This window comes from Zalophus californianus, chromosome 9 (genome assembly GCF_009762305.2).
Source record: "Zalophus californianus isolate mZalCal1 chromosome 9, mZalCal1.pri.v2, whole genome shotgun sequence".
Taxonomy (NCBI): domain Eukaryota; kingdom Metazoa; phylum Chordata; class Mammalia; order Carnivora; family Otariidae; genus Zalophus; species Zalophus californianus.
The window spans coordinates 127,563,322-127,578,865 of record NC_045603.1 but is presented as its reverse complement, the minus strand read 5'-3'; the positions used below and the strand labels follow the sequence as shown (position 1 = coordinate 127,578,865).

Below are 15,544 nucleotides of genomic sequence, written 5' to 3'. Positions count from 1 at the left end.
TCTGATTTCAAGCTAGTGTCCTGACAACATAACTCCTACACATACGGTAACCTTAAATAGACCCAGGGGGCAAGGTGATAGTAGAGTTAAATAATCAGGAAATTTTCCATCTGTGAGTGATGGGTTTTGAGTATTTATTACCTTTGTTTTTAATGTAAGGTACTTACCTCTAAATTTATAGAATTTAATTTTAATAATGGTTCTGTTTTTACCACTGGCACACAGAATTCCCAAAAAACATACCAACAGGCTCTCACAACAGGTAAGAGCTGGCTGCAACACCACTGTCTGGACCAGAAGACCCAGAAGTTTCCGTCCAGCCCTCGTATTTTTCTATACTCCATACCCCCACTGAAACAACCTTCTTTTGGCCCAGTTAGCAGCCACTTCATGCAGATTAAGGAGAGGGAAATAGGTGGGCAGATCCTGGCCTCATCTGCATGCCCAGCCATCACGGTCCCTTCTCTTGAGTGCTTTCTCCAGGAACGATGCAATAGAGAGCATCTTCTCTTCCTATACCACAGGGATTATCCTCTAACCATCAGCATGTCCAAAACTGGCATGGACTCTGGTGGGAAAATTCTCTTATTTCTTCCTCAGAAGAAGCCAACCCCTCCAACTACCATCAAGTCAAATTTCCCTAGTTATGGGATCTTAACCAAAATGGCACACCCTGCGTGGATGGGGCCAAAAGAAAGTCTCTTGAATCTGAGTTAGAAGAATGACTCAGCAGTCCCCAGCTCTGAGACAAAGCACCAAGAGAAGTTTTACATGCCCAGAGGCACTCCAACAGAGGTTAAAATAGAGTTAAAAACCACAGGAAGACTTCAGTCCAAAGGTCTGTCATTTTGCACATATAAGCCGAAGCCGGCGGCCATGGATGTGAGACGGGTCTATGACAAGTCCTTATTCATTCTTTGGACTCTTAACTGTCAGTGTTAACTGCCTTAAAAGGAGAGAGGGCTCAAATCCCATTAGAATCTACCAAGTGTGCACACAGGAGGCATCCTAGCTGACTGACTTCATTTAAAAAATCCGTCAGCTTTAAAAAATAACCAAGTGGGACAACATCATAAAAAGCTCCTGCACAGCAAAGGAAACCATCAACAAAATGGAAAGCAACCTACTAAATAGAAGAAAATACTTGCCAATTATATATCTGATAAAGGGCTAAGACCTAAAATATATAAGGAACTCAGATGACTCAATAGCAAAACCCCACACAATCCTAGTATAATGGGCAGAGAATCTAAATAGACATTTCTCCAAAGAAGATGTCCAGACGGCCAAGAGACACACGAGAAGACGCTCGACATCACTCATCATCAGGGAAATGCAAATCAAAACTAGAATGAGCTATCAACCTCGTATGTGTTAGAATGGCTATTATCAAAAAGACAAGAAATAACAAGTGTTGAGGAGGATGTGGAGAAGAGGGGAGCCTCGCACAGATGGACGGTCCTTTAAAAATTAAAAATGGAGCCACCATATGATCCAGTAATTCCACTTCCGGGTATTTATCCAAAGAAGAGGAGAATACTCATTCAAAAGATGAATGTACCCCCATTTTCAAGGCAGCATTCTGTATGAGAGATAAGACACAGAAGCAACCTAAGTGTCCATGGGTGGATACATGGATAAAAAATATGTGGTGTATATATGCAGTGGAATATTATTCAGCTATAAGAAAGAAGGAAATCTCGCCATTTGTGACAACATGGATGGACCCTGAGGGCATTATGCTAAGTGAAATTAAGTCAGAGAAAGACAAATGATCTCATGTGTGGAATCTAAACAAATAAACAAAACACCAAATTCGTGGATACAGAGCACAGATTGGTAGTTGCCAGACCTAGGGGGTCAGGGGGTTGAGGGAAATCGGTGAAGTGGGTCCAAAGTTCAAAAGGTACAAATATCCAGCAGCTCAGTTCTTAATGGAAAGAACCCAAGGTTAACATAGTGGAAGTTCAAGGAAGAAAAGTGCTACAACCATCCAGCTTATTACTTTGAAATTCCTTTAAAGACATTTATTATGGGTTTCAGAAAATTCTCTGAAGGGTGGGGACAGAGGAGAATTCAAAAAAAAAAATGCTGCTGGTCCCTAGCATCTTTAGAACACAAAGTTTTGAGCTTCCTTTTATTGTAAAAGACTAAGCATATAAAAACATTCTTGACTTCCTTATCCACATTCTAATAAATTTGACAAAAATAAAGGGAAATTGGTATCACCAAGATAGTACTGTATCAAATGAAGTTTTAACTGCAATAATAAAGAGGTAGTATATCATTTTCCCAAAATATTTCAGAGCACGCAATGCTCGACGTGACACTGAGTTCATGCCTGTACCTAGGAGTTTACTGTGAGGCTCTCATTTTCATCTGAAAAATAAAATACTCATTCCATTAAATAATCTCACCTTATCTGCTCAGCAGTTGAAGGCATTAACTATCAAGATGTTAAGATCTACTCAAAGTTTTCCAAGTTCATTCTTCTCTTCCAAAAAGCCTCAATTTTCAGTCCTGGGGAATTTATTTCTAAGCACGCTCCCTATTTGAACAGGGAATTTCTAAGCTGCCTCCCTCTGGGAAGGCAAAATGTCCCTGGGGAAAAAAAAAAAAAGGCAGCCCAGAGAAGTGCGTCCAAACAGAAACTCAACTTTGAATCATCATGTTTTTGGAAAGTACGCCTTTCTTTGGGCAGCACTGCCGTGGTTTTTTTCTCCAAGGGGGGATGGTCGGTCCTTCCTGACTGAAGGAAGACTGGAGTATCCTGTCTTGATACTGGAGTATCAGTTCAGAAAAGGTTTACCCTTCTGGGTGTGTACCGGGAAAGAATGGACATCTGTAGCTTTGTCTGGCTTTCCAGGCATATTGAAATTTTCTTTTGAATGCTAACAACTGTAAAATAATACAGCTTTGCTTGTTTTCATTTTCAACTGCTGAGGCACAATTGCAGCGTTGGCATCCCCCTCAGAGGAAATCCTTTTGGAGAGCAAGGCTTCTGGTACATGTCAGCTGGCGAACACTCCAACATAAATCGTCTCGCTACAATACAATTCCATACCAAGCAGAGGCCTGCCGAAGGCACTGTGATTCTAAAGGAATATATAGCGAAGTGTTATTTTGGAAGTTAGGTGTCCACCCCATCGCTCCAACTTTGCCACTAAGACACACACTGAATCGGGAAGACTATTCATAAACAGAGAAATGCATTTATGATACTAGCTTAAGGGAGCATAGCAGAATATGAAATGCTATGTGTGTCCTCTCAAGATAGCCAATAAAATTATCGTGCACTTGGACAGGAATCGGGAGGCAAAAAAATAAAATAGTTGATATGCTAGGGTAGTAGGCTTATGGGTAGTTTCCTCCCATCCCATCCAATTATGACTTAACTTTTTTTTTTCAGTTAAAAAAGTGTATAAAAAGAAACTTTATCTAGAAAAATGAATGACAGTGTTTGAGGTCAGCCATAGGAAATGGATCCTGAGAAGCTTCATTCCCACCGATTTTGTTTTAGATTGCCTACGTTTTTAACGCATCAAATCAAGTTAATTAGTTTACAACTGAGAATTACAATTGTCACATAGGTCAGAATACTGGAGACGGAAGGTCTGACACATTCTCTCCCGGCAGGTGGAATTAATGGGAAGCCAAACTGTGATCAGAAGTTGCTCAGGGAGCACAGAATCTGAAAAGGAGGGGCATTTACAAATATCTATGTCTGAGGGCATCTTTTCTCCACTATCCTGATATATTCCTGTTGGTGGAAGGAACCGCTGTCCAAATGTGGCGGGGGAGTCCCCCCTCATTGGTAAAAAACAAATAATAACTAACTAGCAATGACAAATGCCCCCTCCATGGGGATTTTCAGATGCTTTACATGGACAAGGGCAGGCTACCGAGTTCAGCCTGTGCAAACACATTTTATTAGGAACATTTTGTCTTCAAATTCAAAACTAAGTAAACCCCATTTTAATATGTTTTGTATTATGACCCTTTTCTCTACATACCGCCTCTCCCTCCCTCTCTCTCCCTCTCTCCCTCCTGCTCTCTTAGTCACCGCGTGTCCTTTGCCAAGTAAGTTACACACTATGGTATACGTACCTAGTTCCACTGTGGACGACATTTTTGTTGAAATCTAATGCAGTTGTACAAATGACTATAGGGTTACTGATTCCGAGCTTAGCAACGCACATGGCTTTCAAAAATAAAAACTAAAAAATATCTCATCAGCACATTACGATTGCATTTCCTGAGGCACATTCCTACGGAGACGGTTATCCCTGAGGCACCGGGGAATAGGGTGAGGGCAGGGTGGACACCGGGAGGGGAGGCCGTGTTCACAGACCACAAACACAGCTTTGAACACGCCCACTTGGTTTGTCTCTGCACACAGTAAGTTACTGTCTCGTGACTCATACTCATTTTAGAGACGGTAACTTTCTGAGACAACAAAGTAAGAAATATTAAAGCCTCACTAGGATTCTATAAAGGGAAGAATTAAAATTTCCAAAACATGCTTTATTTAGAAAAGTTATTAATACTCCCCCCTCCAAAACCTGAAATCCTATCCTTTAAAATTCCACCATCAAATAGAAAATTCAGATTTCAAAAGCATCCAAGCCAAGGTCCCTGTGAACACAGAGAGAAGCCTCCCCTGCTGGCCTGGTCCGTTAAACCACGGAGCATCCCAAGGCAGCCGGATGGGCGGATGTGCTATGGCAGCACCTCGCAATCCGCCCTCTGACCTGGGCCGTTCGGCGGCTCAGAAGGAAATTCCAGAAACATGACTACAACTTCCCAGTGCAGCTCACTGTTGGAGCCTCTGCTCTCGGGGTCACTGCAAAATGTGACTGACATTCCTCTCTCTCTCCACTTCGGTTTCCTCTAAGACTAATGAAGGCCCAACGACCCAGCGAAGGTACCAGAAGGTCACAGGGTCACAAAATCTCAATCATCATAAAGCTATCACATCCAGGAGATGAATGAATGCGGTATATTCACAGGGGTCTCAAGAAATGCAACTCACAGTAAATACACAGAAAGGACTTTGGGCAAATTAAAATTTACTGAAAATATGCATCCATTTGTTGCTGCTCATGCTTAACTTGTACCATGGAGAAGCCAGACAGAATAAATTATTATAATGTAATATTATAACATCGTATGAGCCTCTGCCCATAATCTTTAAAGGTTAAAGTTATTTTGCCCACTTTTATTATAATTTCCCCCCTATTCAAGCCTACTTTTGTCTTTCAGTGACATCATATTAAAATAACACGACAGGGGAAGGAGACACATGGTGCTAGACACCAGAAGTCTGATTCAGAGAGAATGACCTTGTCCCTATTTCGCCCTATGTCCTCCGGCAGATTGTTTCACCTCCGTCGTCGTGACCACGAGTCTCCTGGATGTAAAGGAAGGACACAGACAGGCATGTCCTTGAGGCTCTTGGCTGCTGAATACAGTTGTAACTCATCAAACCCAGATGAAAATGATTACATTCACGCGGCGATCCGACAGATTATAAAAGTTGAAAAAGCCTTGCATTCTCCCAAGCTCAACCTTCCACAAGTTTGCATCTGATGAGGTCACGAGCGGGGCCGGTGCTTTACCAGAGAGGATCTTGGGAAAGCATGTGTTGGGGCCACGGTTGCTCAGATCCGCTCCTGCCTTCAGTACAAGGAACCGGAGCGTTCTCCGATAATGCAGGGAGAGAACGCATGCTGTCATGGGTGCACTCGGGGCGTGGGGGCTGCACAGGGCCGCTGCTCTGGGGCGGACCCGCTGCCCGGAGGACCGCCGCCGCGTGTGATCAAGCCACAGGTCCTGGAGGACAATCCATCTCAATCTCTCCAGATGGTACTGCAGGGCAGAGGGTCAAACTAACAGTCTCTGGGCTTCAAGTTTAGAAGATGAGGAACAGACCCAGACAGGTAAGCGGTGAGGACAGCCAGGGAGCCCCAGGGATGGGCTTTGTGATCCCAGTGCAGTGGAGCTGTGAGCCCGCGCTAAGCTGTGGCCTGCGGAGGAGGAAGGGAGGAAGGGAATTCTTCCCACCTTCCAACAAGACATTGCAATTTGAGGATAAGCTATTGATGTGGAGGTGGGACAGGTCTGTTGCAGATGTGGAAAGACAAGGTGGAGTGGGTGCCACCCAGGGCCACCGTGGGACAGGCCATCACTGCCCTCTGTCTGAGGCCAACCCCTCTGAGTATGCCTGCAGGAGGACACGGGCGCCGGGAGACCCGCTGTTCATCAGGGACACCAAGCCGGTGAGCAGAGCAGTGAGCTCACTTCCATGATCTCATGTGCAAGAAGCGCCCGGGGTTCTGGAAGACCCAGAGCTTTCTGCCTTTCCTTCCAACTAGCTGGATGCCTAGAGAGCAGTAACTGGATGGTTCCACTTGGGTTCTACTGGAGCATCTTCTGCAGACAGGCTCCCTTTTATCTCCTTTTTGCTATGTGGCAGGGTGGGTGGGGAGGGTGGTGTGGACAGGCTTCATTTGGGTGCCAGTCTCCTGCCCTGAGCAAGCGTCAGGCCTTTATGGAGCAGGGCTCTGTGGGGACCTGGCCATCCCTAGAGGGGGCACTTCATCCAGATAGGGGGCCTGGACAGCCAGTCCTTCTCCCCAGCCGCAGCAGCTCCCAGAGTCATCCTGTGCGAGCCGGCCATCACCAACAGAGAGCCGATATAGGGAACGTGGAATAGGCCAAAGAAAGGAGGTTGAGGAAAGTCAGTGCATGACCTGTGGGTTAATGCTGGCTGGACAGTAGGCACTGCCCAACCACAGTCAGCAACACGAGTAGAAGAGATCAAAGCTCTTGCACCTGTTCCTCTGGGCAGGTTCAGGGTGTTATTCTGTTAATCGTCACTGTTCACAGTACAGGTGTCCGTGCAGACAACCTTTAAAGGTGGCTGAGTGAGGTATAAACCCTGATAAAACATAACAGGCAAAGAAACAGCAAGAACCTACATACCCAGCTAACATTCCACTGTGCTCCTTGAAGTAAGGACAGATGCAAGAAAATGACATAGGTTCTCGGTCATGTGGAGTTCTGGACCTAGTATCCTAGCGGCAGAGTCTTGGGGTGGAACAAAGATGCTTCTTCCAAAGGAAAAGGCAAATAAATATCTCTTTGGCTTTGATGACTGTACCTGAATTTGTTTTTAAAAAGATTTTATTCATTTATTTGACAGAGAGAGACATCAAGAGGGGGAACACAAGCAGGGGGAGTGGGAGAGGGAGAAGCAGGCCTCCTGCTCAGCAGGGAGCCCGATGCGGGACTCGATCCCAGGACCCTGGGATCATGACCTGAGCCGAAGGCAGACGCTTAACAACGGAGCCACCCAGGCGCCCCAGGACTTGGAATTTTTATAGCAGGAAAGGAGGACGGTGTTGTCAGACAAGGACCCCAGACACAGGGGAAACAGTTTTTAAAAGTCTAGGAAAAGAAATAAAAAGGTTGACTCTATGGACCTAAGAGAATATTGTTTTTATGAGACAGAGACTTTACAGGTAAAATTTTCATAACCTAACAAAAAGAAAACTGAATGAGTGAAGAGTGATATATCCAAAGCACACAGAGTGATTTGCACAGAAACTCCCAAAGGAGACGAGATTTTGGTATAATATACGCAACGTGTCAAGGGTGCACAGCACGTTGTATGTATTCTGTACAAATATGAGGAATGTTTTCAGTGCGTCACAGACTGACAGGGATGGAGCTGGAAAACCAAAGCTGACATGCGACATAAGGAAAGTTTAAGAATAATCAAAGAACTTTAAAGATAGGTTCAAGCAAGAGGAGAGAGGAAAGGAGTATTTTAATTGTTTGGGGCTGATCAATTTTTGTTAAAAGATGAACTGAGCTACTCAGCTCTGGGTTGGTTTCAATCTTCTGAAGCAAGAAGGGAAATGGTGGAGCTAGCTACTACAGTATAAACTGCACCTCCTTCCCCCAAATAAATTCCTCCCAGGGTTCATAAAGTGATTATTAAAAATAGGTGATTATTGGGGCGCCTGGGTGGCTCAGTTGGTTAAGCATCTGCCTTCGGCTTCGGTCATGATCCCAGGGTCTTGAGATAGAATCCCACATGGGGCTCCTTGCTCAGCAGGGAGCCTGCTTCTCCCTCTCCCTCTGCTCCTCCCCCTGCTTGTGATCGTGCGTGCGCTCTCTCGGTCAAATGAATAAATAAAATCTTTAAAAAATATAGGTAATTATTTATGAAGGCCTTCTAAGCACGAAAGCAATGGGTGAGCCCAAAGGGGAAAATATACGCTGGACTACCTTAAAAATACTTCTATTTAAAAAAAAAGTAATTTTAATTCACGAACACCCTGAGCAAAAACAAAAAGCAACTGCAAATTTTGGGGGAGGGTGATATCAACTACAGTGAGGGGTTAATGTATTAAAGATAAAGTTATTTAATTAGTAGATAATTACAAATTAATTTGCAGGTTACTAACACCCTACAGGAAATAAAATTACACAGCAAGTGGCTAAAAAGTTCCTCTGGCTGGGTAATTTCTCTTCTAGAGAAGACGTGTATGCATGTCTCCAGTACTCTAGAGAGTACGTAATCCAGTGACCAACCCATCCTAATGGAATAGGTGGGGGGAGAGGTTGGAGGGTGATATATAATAATGTATCCGCCATAGTGTGTGTCCAGCAAGTGTTTATGGTATAGTGTTATATGCAGGGCATCTTATTAGATATACGATGATGAACATGATTTTGTTTCTATATTTAATGAGCTTGCATATCCCAGAGAGGAGATACTGAAGTTAACAGGCCATTACAGGGTATCCTGTGTGACAACAGGGAGGGTATAAAATGTTCTGGGCAGAGGGTGGGAGGGACCTTAACTCACACCTGGGGGACCGGTCAATACTCAGGTGAGGAAGTGGGACGTGAACAGGACATCTGGCAGAGGGAGCCTGATGTAAGAAGGTCTGGGATGGGAGGGAACAGGGCATGCTCTGGAAACATCAATTGTGCAGAAGAGGTGGGGGCAGAGAGTGGTGGGCGGACCAGGAGCCGTGAGAAAACCAGCTAGAGGATCCTATTTATGATGACAAGAGGACCATATACTCCACGGCCTGAGGGTGCTACACTCACTGGTGAAATAGTAAGGAGCCACGGAACATCACTTTCTTTTTTTTTTTTTTTTAAGATTTTATGTATTTATTTGAGAGGAGACAGAGAGAGCATGAGTGGGGGAGGGGCAGAAGGAGAGGGAGAAGCAGACTCCCTGCTGGGCATAGAGATGGAGCCCCCTCCATCCCAGGGTCCTGGGATCATGACCTGAGCCACAGTTAGACACTTAACCAACTGAGCCAACCAGGCGCCCCTGAACGCCATTTTCAAATCAATTTCACTCTAACTGATGCAGAAATGAGGGGAGTCTGGAAAGAGGGTTCTAACTGCAAGTGTTGAAACTCAGTGTCTAAGAAGATACAGATGCACTTGGAAAACCATAAGGAAATACTAAATATGAGCTGTCTTTCTCAGTATCTGCATGACCCCCAATGACTTATAACTAAACGAAGAACGTGTGCTGACCAAATGTACAGTTGACAGGGAGGTTTAGATGGTAGCTTCAAAATTTAACAGCTGGGATCCTATTATTTATAGTTTGGGGTCCTATTCTTAGTTCACATGCTAGAAGCGTAACTTCCTGAATAACAGAATTAAGAAGCCTCCCACACTCCACCACGGTTAAACCATTTCTGGAAATCTGTGTTCATTCTGGGCACCATATTTTACACAGGAAATGAAAGAGGGTGGAGCAAGGCAAAGAAGAGTAATCAGATTGGGTGAAGATCTGGACACCATGTCTTCTCAGGACTGCCAGGAAAACCACATACCAGCTGAAACAGCAAAGGCTCTTGTGGTAGGGTAACCCTATATCATCTATTGTCCATGTCAAGACACGTGAGGGAGGGAGAAGGGAAGCAATTATTGATTTCATGGAGATAACAGATATAAATCCAACGGGGCATGCCTGGATGTGGGGACTGGCCAATTTAATAACTGTATGCTAATCTGATGATTACATTTAATAATTTAATGAAGAGGGAGAAGAACTTTGCTTCGGTGGGCAGAAATGGAATCAACGAGCAGAAGTTCCAGAAGACACATCCGAATTCAACAGAGGGAAGAACTTTCAAACAAGCATCGTTGTTCAAAACGGAATGTGTTGCCCCATCATCACTGCATGTGATCAGGAAGGGGCCAGAAGACCTTTAGCCAGGGACAGTGTAAGAAAGGACTGTTGAACTCCGGGGGACGCGGGGACAAACACACTGTAAGATATGTTATGGATATATGTGCACACCCACCGACAAGAATTCAAAAAAAATTCATCAATAACTTATGTGTTTACTTATAATGCTTCTGTTACAATATTACATTTGATGAACCAAATGTTTGCAACATCCATATCCTGCTTCAGAAGAGTTTTTTAAAAAAATCGCATTACAGACTGGTAGGCATGAACACATCATTCTACTTTTTTCCCTACCAATTTCCTTTGTATAAATATGCAAGCAGCACCTGAGTGTCTCAGTCGGTTAAGCGTCTGCCTTCGGCTCAGGTCATGATCCCAGGGTCCTGGGATCGAGTCCTGCATCGGGCTCCCTGCTCAGCAGGCAGCCTGCTGCTCACTCTCCCTCTGCCTGCTGCTCTCTCTGTGTCAAAGAAATAAATAAAATCTTTAAAAAAATATGCAAGCAAATGTCCTCTTTTTAAAATATAATGCTGTGGAGTGGTTGGTTACATGCATCTGTTACTGGTTTGGTATTCATGTATTTGATAACCAAGAACCTCAATGACATTTTCTTGGTAACACGAATTTGCCGCTTTTGCCCCAATGTCTAATTCGATCTGTCATTTTAAATGAAATTTTTTTCAATTTTTGCTTACATTGTTATTAGTGGGATGAGATCACACTGTTACAACTATGGGTCTTATGAAGCAATAGGTTAACCCATTTTTACTGAAAATATTTTGTTGACATTAAAATGATATTTTATATGTGTGATCGAAACAGAATGACTCGACTGTGATAACAGGCACTCAATACGTATTTTTACATGAATTAATATATATATATCCAAATAACATACATCCTTATATACCATTTCAAGGACAACTCCAAAATCTAGGTACTATACAACTTAATTTGCATTCAGTGAGATGTTTTTAATTTGCCTATTCCATAGGCACATACCCCCACACCCAGGCTTCAGAACACGTGCATTCATTGCAGCTAGAGGACCACGTGTGAAATGAGTAGCACTGCAGTCAATCTTCCATCACTGGTAGCTGGGGCATCTTGCCACATAGTTTGGGAATGGGTTCTCCTTCACGTAAACAATCGCCTTTGTGTATAACTACAGGCAAACTCTCCATTATCCCTGGGGATGTGGAGGGGGGGCAGAAAAGACCGTCAGCAAGCTAGTGCAATTCTGTTCTTAGGTGACTCTTGAAGCACAGGGGGAGGCGGCCGCCTAAGACAGTGGCACGGCCCACCTGCCTTCACAGAACCTACACGGGATACGAAGGTGCCACTTGTGCCTGTCAGGCCTGAGTCCAGGGGCCCTGTGCTCAGATGCCAAGTCCTCCAGGTGTGGAAGGAGGCACTCTAGTCCGACAGCTGACCCTTTTGAGATTCATGCTTAAATCAGACCAAACCCAGTGGCATCCCAGCAAAGCGCATCTGAAGGCCATGCATGGCTCCATCTGGAAAGCTACAGTCCCGCAGGGTGGCTCCCAGCTCCTGGACACGGTCCTAAGCCCTCGCCCTCCCTGGCCAAATGCCCCAATAAAGAGGTGTAGGGGGAGCTTAGGAAACGGAAGTGCTTGCACTGAGGGCAGTTTTTCCAGCTACCTTTGACATCTGCATGGGGTGCTCCATCTGGGCTGGAGGCCGCTGCCTGGATATTTACATACCCAGAGTTCTCTGGAAAAGGCTCTGCTGGAGAGGCCTAGCAGGGACCCCTGCCCCCACTTGCCCGAGGTGCGTCGGTAGCTCCTTGCCTCTGTTCACCTTGTCGGAGGTTTCCACGCTGGCTGGCCACCCGTGACCACCCCAGGCCCTTCTGGAGACCTCCTCATGGGGCTCCTGCTGATGCACCACGCACAGGACGAGTTTCTAGAGCTGTTCCGCTTCTTCTTGAATTCCACTTAAAAATGGGGGTGGGCATGAGGCCGGGAAAGGAAGGGAAATGGAGAGGGGCAGGCAGAGGAGGAAGGGAGAGGATTCTGAAACCAAAGAGGGTCCTCCCCCTCCTTTTCACCCACTGTCCATAAGCCTCTCAGTGGAAAAGCTGTTGCAGGAAATAATGCAGTGCCTTGAAATGCAGTGGCCGTTTGGCAAATGGTAGATCTAAAAATATCTGGGGTGCTTATCATCAGTGAGCAGTTACAGAAGTAGAGACGTTCCGTTGTATCTGCGAGTCAAATCAAAAATTCTAATTGGACACAGAACAATTTCTCAAAGCTTTCGGCAGGAGGTAATTATTGTGTGGATGACACACAGAAATCAGGATGAAGCTGAGCCTGCTGTTTGGGCTGTCTCCATGGAAGGAGGAACGAGGGATGGGTTTTTGCCTGTATCAGCACTGATTAAAGGATGGCAGGGTTCCTGATCTTTCCTCTTTCCTGATTTCACCAGGAGCGCCAGTGTGAAAGGGTTTACACATGGCATTCCAAACCCTGTGGACACCAAACTTCAGCATACTTCCAGCAGAGGCTTTAGGAGAGAGAACTGTGTAGAAGAAGTCAGGATGTTGCATCAGAAATAAAGGGGGCAAGGGTAGTGTCTGCAGTTTAGATCCTTCCTACCGCCTGGCACAGAGCTTTAAATACACGAGAGTCTCAGGAAGTATCACTGATTGAAAGGATGGAGTTACGGTTCTTGATTGTGGTGATGGCTTCACGGCATACACATGTGTCAAAACTGATCAAATTCGATCCTTAAATATGTGCAGTTTATCGAATGTCAATGACCCATCAACAAATCTGATTCAAGTATGAAGGTTAGAGATATTCTTTTCACATAACAAAAAAGAGACAGACCCTCAGAGGATATGGAGAGCTCCACCTGCAGTGGGACATCTCAACAGAGTTCTTCACACTTCAAGGAATTATTTCATTTCTTTTTTTTTTATTTTTTTAAAGATTTTATTTATTTGAGAGAGAGAGAGAGAGAGAGAAAGAGTGAGCACAAGCAGAGGAGAGGTGGAGAGAGGGAGAAGCAGACTCCCCACTGAGCAGGGAGCCCAACGCAGGACTCAATCCCAGGATCCAGAGACTATGACCTGAGCAGAAGGCAGACGCTTAACTCACTGAGCCACCCAGGCGCCCCACTTCATTTCTTTGTATCTTATATATTTATTTTTTTAAAGATTTATTTGAGACAGAGAGAATGAGAGAGAGAGAGAGAGAGAGAGAGAGAGAGAGAGAGAGAGAGCACATGAGAGGGGGGAGGGTCAGAGGGAGAAGCAGACTCCCTGCCAAGCAGGGAGCCCGATGCAGGATTTGATCCAGGGACTCCAGGATCATGACCTGAGCCGAAGGCAGTCGCCCTCTTATATTCTTTTTATTTGACGTTTGGTGCTTGCGGTTCCCCCCAGATGTTGTCATATACAGGACTGAGGCCTGGCATCGTTATGCATCGTCTCTAGGTGGCTAAGCCCCACTTTGCACCTCCACCCGGAATTCCTCCTTTCCCAGGCTCGTATGTGATTCTGCCTAAACCTGCCTGCCCGACATCTGCATTTGGCTATCTGTTAGGATCTCAGGCTCAGCGTGTGCCTAACAGAGCTGTGGACCTGTCTTCTTCCCCAAACCAACTCCACCCACAGCTTTCCCCTCTTGGGTAATGGCCACTCCATCACCACGTTCTCTTTAGGCCCCAGTTGGGGGACTTCTCCCTTCATCTCATAGCCCACACCCACCACACCGGAAAACCTCCTTGATTCTAAAATATCCAGACCCTGAACACTTCATCATCACTTTCTCACTTGCCCAATTCTTGCAATGGCCACCCCCCTGGCACCTCCTGGCCTCACAGTCTAATCCCCACACAGCATCCAAGGGGGGCCACAATGCTCCCCAGATCCGTACTCTCCAACAGCCTCCCTCCCCCAGTCGATGCCTTCATGGCCCCGCACGATTCCCACCACTACACCCCTCCGCCCCAGTCTGCTCTTCCACCCTCCTTACTGTTCTCTCTGAGTCACTCTTCCCTCCCAGCCAGAGCCTCTGATGAGCTCCTTCATCTGCCCGGAATGTCTCCCCACACAACCCCATGGCTCATCTCTTCACATCCTTCAAAGCTCCACTCAAATATCGCCTTTCCACAGTATCCCTTCTGATTCTGTATTTAAGATGGCAACCTGGCTAGACTGTCTGATCTCTGCTTTCGTTTTCCTCAGCACATGTGCCACCTTCTAGTGCACCATATAATTTACTACATTTGCTGCCTGCCTCTTCCTCTTGGACTGCAAGTTCCCTGAGGGCAAGACTTTTTTTTTATCAGTTTTGTTCATAGACACATTGCTGGGACATAATAGGCACACCATTAAGTGTGTGTTGAATGACTGACCGACTGACTGAATGACTGAATGAATTGGGGTGCTCAGGTACTTCCTGCCAGCTGGGGTTTGCAAGACCAGCCCTCATATAGAGGATGACAGTTGTCCTGTACCATCTTTACCCTCTGGCCCTCTGACATGGACACATCCAGAGAGAGAAATCCCGGCTGAAAAGCAGAGAGAGAAGAGCTGACAGATGGGGTAAGGACACCAGGCTTACGCAGGGGAAAACTCATTCTAGCTAACTGCAAACAAGCAAAGAAATGGGAAACCACAAGATGTGACAAATAATTACTCAGTTATATTTCTGAGCACCCACCAAATGCCAGACATAATATTAGGTGCTGCAGAATCAAAGATTAATAAAGACACGGTCCTTTCTTAGAGCCGGAAATCTTACAGAAACAGGTCATGCCAATTCAGGAGATCAAACCCGGGGCTGGGCGCTGTGAGGACGCTTCAGGGCGAATAAAGGAGGAAGAGCCGCTCTGCTTGGAGGACGGTGAGAAGGTAGCATCGGAGGTTTGAATTCAACAATGAGCAGGGGTGTCGCTGGCACAGGAGGGATGGGAGGGGCCACTCAATCCCCAGGATGAGCGTTTGCAAGAGGATGACATCCAGAAAAGGCCAAATGTGCTTGGGGAAAGGCAAGGGGGGTGTGGCTGTGTACAAGAGACTACACGTTTGTGCTGGTTCCCCAAGCACTGCCCACCCCACCCCCCGCCCGCCAAGAAAGTCTTGTGTTAAGTCCTAACCTGCAAGTGGTGGTTTCTTGAGGTGGGGCCTCTAGGAGGCGATGAGGTCATGGCGTGGAGCCCTTGGGATGGGATTCGTACCCTTATGAGAGAGAGTCCGGAGAGCTCCCTCCTCCCTTCTGCCTTGTGAGGACAAGTGTGAAGACAGCCATCTATGAACCAGGACGCAGGCCCTCACCG

At 45.8% G+C, this 15,544-nt stretch overlaps 1 protein-coding gene across 9 annotated transcripts in view; it reads right to left on the bottom strand.

Moving 5' to 3' along the window:
- The window catches only part of FRMD4A (FERM domain containing 4A), a 598,644-nt gene that overhangs the window by 189,200 nt on the left and 393,900 nt on the right, over positions 1-15,544 (bottom strand). The window contains exon 1 of one of the 9 annotated variants that reach the window (XM_027595367.2): positions 2,418-2,566. The exons of the other annotated variants lie outside the window; for them this stretch is intronic. The gene's annotated coding sequence lies outside the window, so the exon portion shown is untranslated. Of the gene's footprint in view, positions 1-2,417; positions 2,567-15,544 lie in introns of those variants that run through there. 9 annotated transcript variants of the gene reach the window in all.